General features: G+C 35.2%; 1 pseudogene across 1 annotated transcript; it reads left to right on the forward strand.

Annotated features, from left to right (window-relative positions):
• Window positions 1-602: 602 nt before the first annotated feature.
• Window positions 603-5,377, forward strand: LOC146918265 (disease resistance protein Roq1-like; annotated as a pseudogene). Its single transcript, XR_015016097.1, has 6 exons — window positions 603-1,097; window positions 1,352-2,452; window positions 2,560-2,835; window positions 2,949-4,178; window positions 4,413-4,574; window positions 5,054-5,377. The product of XR_015016097.1 is annotated as a disease resistance protein Roq1-like (transcript).
• Window positions 5,378-6,000: the final 623 nt, after the last annotated feature.

A 6,000-nucleotide genomic window follows, 5' to 3' on the forward strand; every position in this document is an offset into this window, starting at 1 on the left:
TTATATAATTATCAGAATGTTACGTACGAAAGTGCGAGGGTAGCACTTTGGTGCCATTAATGACACCGTATCATTAAATCTCAGGCCATACAAACACATCGCTATCGTATCTATATTGCTAGTTTTTTTAAATAAATAAAAAAATGTTTTCTTCATCTTTGGGAATGAAATGACGAAAATGCTCTTACTTTTCCTCAACCCATTAACGTTCATTATTCACGAGCTTGAACCCAGAAAAGAATCTTCTTCAACTTTCTTTTGCTCTTCAACCTCAAACCCCATAACCATCACAAATTCCAACAATAACAACCCATAACCGTTTGTTTTCTGAGGTTTCTGTTAGTTTCTCACCTCCTCCAGCGCTTTCTCTAACACCTGCTCCCACTTTTTTCAACGATAAAGACATCGAATTTGATCGATTCAAGGTAATTCCTGAAATGGGTTCTCACGAATTTGTGTTTTCGTTAATGGGTTTTTGTCAAAATTGTTGCTTTTTTAATTGTTCTTGCTTATTTAGAATTTTTGTTTGTGTTGGAACTAAATGAGTAAGTTCTTGCTTAAGTATATTCCAATCCACTTTTCTAACAATTTAACTTATTCAGATGGCTAGCAGCAGCAACTTATATTCAGCTCTTGTGACTTCTTCAAGAAGAAATTATTATGATGTATTTGTCACCTTCAGAGGGGAAGACACTCGCAACAATTTCATCGATTTTCTTTTCGATGCCTTTGAAACAAAAGGTATTTTTGTATTTCGTGATGACACAAATCTTCAAAAAAGGTGAATCCATAGGACCTGAGCTTCTTCGAGCAATCAAAGGATCTCAGGTTTTTGTTGTCGTCTTCTCAAAAAACTATGCTTCCTCAACTTGGTGCCTGCAAGAATTAGAGAAGATTTGTGAATGTGTTGAGGGATCTGAAAAACATGTTCTTCTTGTTTTCTATGATGTTGATCCTTCTGAGGTTCGAAAGCAAAGTGGGATTTATTGTGAAGCTTTTGCCAAACATGAACAAAGATTCCAACAAGACTCTCAGATGGTGTCAAGATGGAGGGAAGCTCTAAAACAAATGGCGAGTATCTCTGGTTGGGATGATAAGTAAGTAATTTATCTTCTTTTTTTTTTTGTACAAAATATAAGGTGAAGGGATGGCGCACGAGTCTAGGACAAAAATTCGAAAAGTACTTACGAAATGATTTACATTGACACTAACAAGACATAAACCTGAATCCTCATAGTCTAACGCCTTGTTAATTTTTTTGCCTCTAGAATAAATATTTGGAGTTCAAACTATTTTTTTTGTTTTCGTACATGATGATTTAATGTTATTGAACAACTTTTTGAACATTCAGGCCACAATCTGGAGAGATTAAAAAGATTGTTCAAACGATAATGAATATATTGGAGTGCGAATCTTCATGTGTTTCAAAAGATTTAGTTGGGATTGATTCTCCTATAAAAGCACTACATAATCATTTGCTTTTGGATTCGGTTGATGGTGTTCGTGCTATAGGAATTTGTGGAATGGGAGGAATAGGGAAAACAACCCTTGCTACAACTTTATATGGCCAAATATCTCATCGATTTAGTGCATCCTGTTTTATCGATGATGTAAGCAAAATTTATAGATCATATGACGGTCCCCTCGATGCACAAAAGCAAATCCTACTTCAAACTGTCGGCATAGAACACAATCAAATATGCAATCATTACAGCGCAACTAATTTGATACGAAGAAGGCTATGTCGTGAAAGGGCCCTTTTGATTCTTGATATGTAGATCGAGTTGAACAGTTGGAAAAAATAGCTGTGCGTCGTGAATGGTTGGGTGCAGGGAGTAGAATTATTATCATTTCTAGAGATGAGCATATATTGAAAGAGTATGGAGTGGATGTAGTTTACAAAGTTCCACTTTTGAATCAGGCCGAGTCTCGCATGTTATTTTGTCGAAAAGCTTTCAAAGTTGAGAAAATTATTATGAGTAATTATCAAAATTTGGCAGATGAGATATTGAATTATGCTAAAGGTCTACCACTAGCAATTACAGTATTGGGCTCATTTTTGTTTGGTCGTAATGTGACTGAATGGAAGAGTGCATTGACTAGATTGAGAGAAAGTCCAGATAATGATGTCATGGATGTGCTGCAGTTAAGTTTTGATGGTCTAAATCATACGGAAAAAGAAATATTTCTTGATATTGCTTGTTTTTTCAACTATTGGCCTGAGAAAAGAGTTAAAAACATTCTAAATTGTTGTGGATTTCATGCTGATATTGGATTAAGAGTTCTCATTGATATATCATTAATAAGCATCGAGGATGAAGGTATTAAAATGCATTCCTTGTTGGAAGAGCTAGGCAGAAAAATTGTGGTAGAAAATTCAAGCAAAGAGTGAAGAAAGTGGAGCAGGGTGTGGTCCAAAAAACAACTCTACAATGTTATCATGGAGAAAATGGTAAAGTTGCTGTTTAGAAATAAAAAAGAACATATTTCCATTTTTATAAAAACTATAAATACTGAAAGTAATTTGATTTTTTTCTTTTATTTTTTGCAATGCTTTAGGAAAAACATGTTGAAGCCAACGTTTTGGATGAAAAACATGTTGAAGATGTCGTTTTGAACGTTGGAGACTTGTCAAAAATGAGTAATCTTAGATTGCTCATCATCAACTATAATAAAAATATCTCAGCATTCCCAAGTTGTCTTTCGAACGAATTAAGGTATTTTGACTGGCATGAATATCCTTTCATGTACTTGCCATCAAGTTTTCAGCCCAATCAACTTGTTGAATTGATCTTGAAGAGCAGCAGCCTCAAACAACTATGGAAAAGCAAGAAGGTACTATAACTCCTTTTTTATTAATGTTTATCTTAGAAATATAAACAAATTCGAAACAATTTTGCTATAATCAAAGTAATGGCTCTATTTTTGTTGGTTTTTCATGTCACAAGTATCTTCCCAATTTGAGAAGATTGGATCTATGTAACTCCAAAATATAAAAGATAAGAGATTTTGGAGAGTTCCCGAATCTTGAGTGGTTAAATTTGGAAGAATGTATACACCTTGTTGTGTTGGATCCATTGTTTACTTGAATTTAGACGGTTGCCATAATCTAGTAAGCATACCCAACAACATATTCGGTCTTAGCTCTCTTGAAGATCTAAATATGTGTGGTTGTTCCAAAGTGTTTAACAAGTCAAGGATTCTGTCAAGTGAAAGTGTCCTCAAATGGATCATATCGCCTGCTCCCACGAGAATCACATATTTGTTGCCATCCTTGCATAGCTTATATTGTTTGCATAACGTTGACATTAGCTTTTGCCATCTAAGCCAAGCTCCTGATTCAATTGAATGTTTACGCTCGCTTGAAAGATTAAACTTACGGGGAAACTATTTTGTGACACTACCTAGCTTAAGGAAGCTTTCCAAACTTGTATATTTAAATTTGGAGCATTGCAAGTTGTTGGAATCTTTGCCTCAACTTCCTTTTCCTACCACTATTGGGAAGTACGATTGGTGGATTAAAGGATTGTTCATTTTCAACTGTCCAAAATTGGGTGAGAGGGAACATTGCAGTAGCATGACATTTTCATGGATGACACAATTCATTTGGGCATACCAACAATCCTACCTTAACTATTTGGACGGGCTTCAAATTGTTACTCCAGAAGTGAAATACCAAGTTGGATCAACAATCAGAGCATGGGTGGTTCAATACAAATAGACGAATCTCCTATTATGCATGACAATAACAATAATATCATTGGCTTTGTAAGTTGTGTATTATTTTCCACGGCACCTCAAGATCCAGAATTGATATATCATTTTCCATTGTTGGTCTATATGAAAATGGGTAGTAAGAGGAACCGTAGACAGCTTCCGGTAATTGTTGATAGAGATCTTATTACGACCAAATCAAGTCACATATGGCTAGTCTACTTCCCTCGAGAGTCCTATGATGTTTTTGGAACTATCCGCCTTCAATGTATTGAGGGTGAAGTTGTGGGTTTTGAGGTGAAGAGTTGCGGGTATCGTTGGGTATGTAAACAAGACCTACACGAGTTCAACTTAACAATGATGAATCCCGAAAATTACTTGGCTTAGAAGTGCAAGATTTTGGAAATTGAAGATGGGACACGACCACAACCTCAACCAAAATCGTTCATCACATTAAATAAAGAGCAATGATAGCATAGCACATAAGGTATGAAAAAATGCTCACCGAACAAGCAATTTATGATTCATGGACATGGAATGTCTACCTACTCATTTGGAATATATATATTTTTTTTAATTTATCTTTATATACTATGTGCTATGCTATGCTATGTTATGCTCTTTGTATTTATGAACCTTACTTCAACTTGATCATTCTTTTGACTTCCTTTGACCATTCTTTATTGTTATTCTCATAGCTACTTCACAGAGAAGAAAAAACACATGGATCACAAGAAGCTCATCATGAAGAGTCTCAACAAAATGGACAAGGGATGGTGAATTCATTCTGCATTGACATGATTTGCACCTCTATTGTCATCTACTCAAGGGTATGCAAGTGGTGAAATGGGGAACTGAAGGTATTTCAAAAGAATCTTGTAACAATTTATTTATTTTGATTTTCACCTGTTTTAGTTGTAATGTTCACCTAAGATTGATACAATTTCTGGTCTATTTTGTAAATGATACAATTGGGTTGAGTTATATCGATTCAAATGAGAATATAAGATTCAAATGATAAATTTTCCCCTTGAAAGTACCTTTTTGTTGAAACAAGTCAATCAATAGGAACTACATCAGATGCTATAACAAATTTATATCTTTATCTTTATAATGTATGTGTGTGTAGGATTGAAAACTTAGTCTTGGTTGTATTGATCTAGCAATATGGATGATTGAAATTTGTAGAATTTTTTTATTTTTTATTTTTCTTAGTGAAGATGATATGTTGGCAGTTGTTTTTCCAGAAAAGTAGTGTGAAAAGGATGAAAATATGATAACCATGACATTATGGAACTGAAAATGTTGTGTGTGCTTACTGTTGGTTGATATGTAGCAGAAAGTTGGAATGCATTCTTTGGAGAATTTGTTGACATTCTCCAACTGCTGACAAGAAATCCGAAAGACTAGCAGCTGAAGGTGGAATCAGTACATACAATCACGATTCACAACATTTTCAGGTGGTGATGTTTATTTTGGTGAGTGTTGTCAGGTAGGGTTTGACTAGGTGTTGTGTGTAGGGATGCCTTTTATGGTGTTTATTTTTTGGGTGTTCCGCCTATATACGGCGCCTTTCGTTTGTATTCGCTGAATTACCGGTCGATGTTCGTCTTGAGCAGAGATCTGGTTTTTAAATAAAATTTGCTGATTCAAAAAAAAAAAATCACGATTCACGCATTGGTGTTCTATTTGAAGTTAACTGTGGAACCAACTTTGTTGGCAGAAGTGATAAAATCAAGGAGTTGGTTAATGATCTTGCATTGCAAGTTGCTTGTCCACGGGTTCAGTTTGCATCTTTTGAAGATATTCCGAAAAACCATTGTAACGAAAGAAAAAGAGCTTGAGATGCAGAGAGAAGACCATGCTTCAAAACCCGAGAACAGCCTTTAAGGATAGCTCTCGTTAGCGAGAACATTGACTTGTGGCGTTTTGTTCGGTCCACTCGGAGAAATAGTTCAAACAGAAACAACCATACCAGCATAGCACAATCACAATGTTCATATGAAGTGTGTGGCAGAATGTGATCAATTTTGATGAAAGCAATTCGAGTCTTCTTCATAATAACCAAATGTTCATTCATTAGGGTCGGACACATTTTATCTGTATTGAGGATACATGAGGACTAAGTTTTGTGTCATTGCAACATTTTCTCCACATGATTCTATTTTTGTTTCGATAGAGATTATAGTCGAGGAAAAGATCGTCGAAGTGTAATTTCTCTAATCCATATATCATCCTGAAATCGGATTTTCCCACCATTGTCTTATTGAAAATAAAGATGGACCA

This window comes from Medicago sativa, chromosome 6 (assembly GCF_051527215.1).
Source record: "Medicago sativa cultivar Bolivia chromosome 6, Bolivia_mono, whole genome shotgun sequence".
Lineage (NCBI taxonomy): Eukaryota > Viridiplantae > Streptophyta > Magnoliopsida > Fabales > Fabaceae > Medicago > Medicago sativa.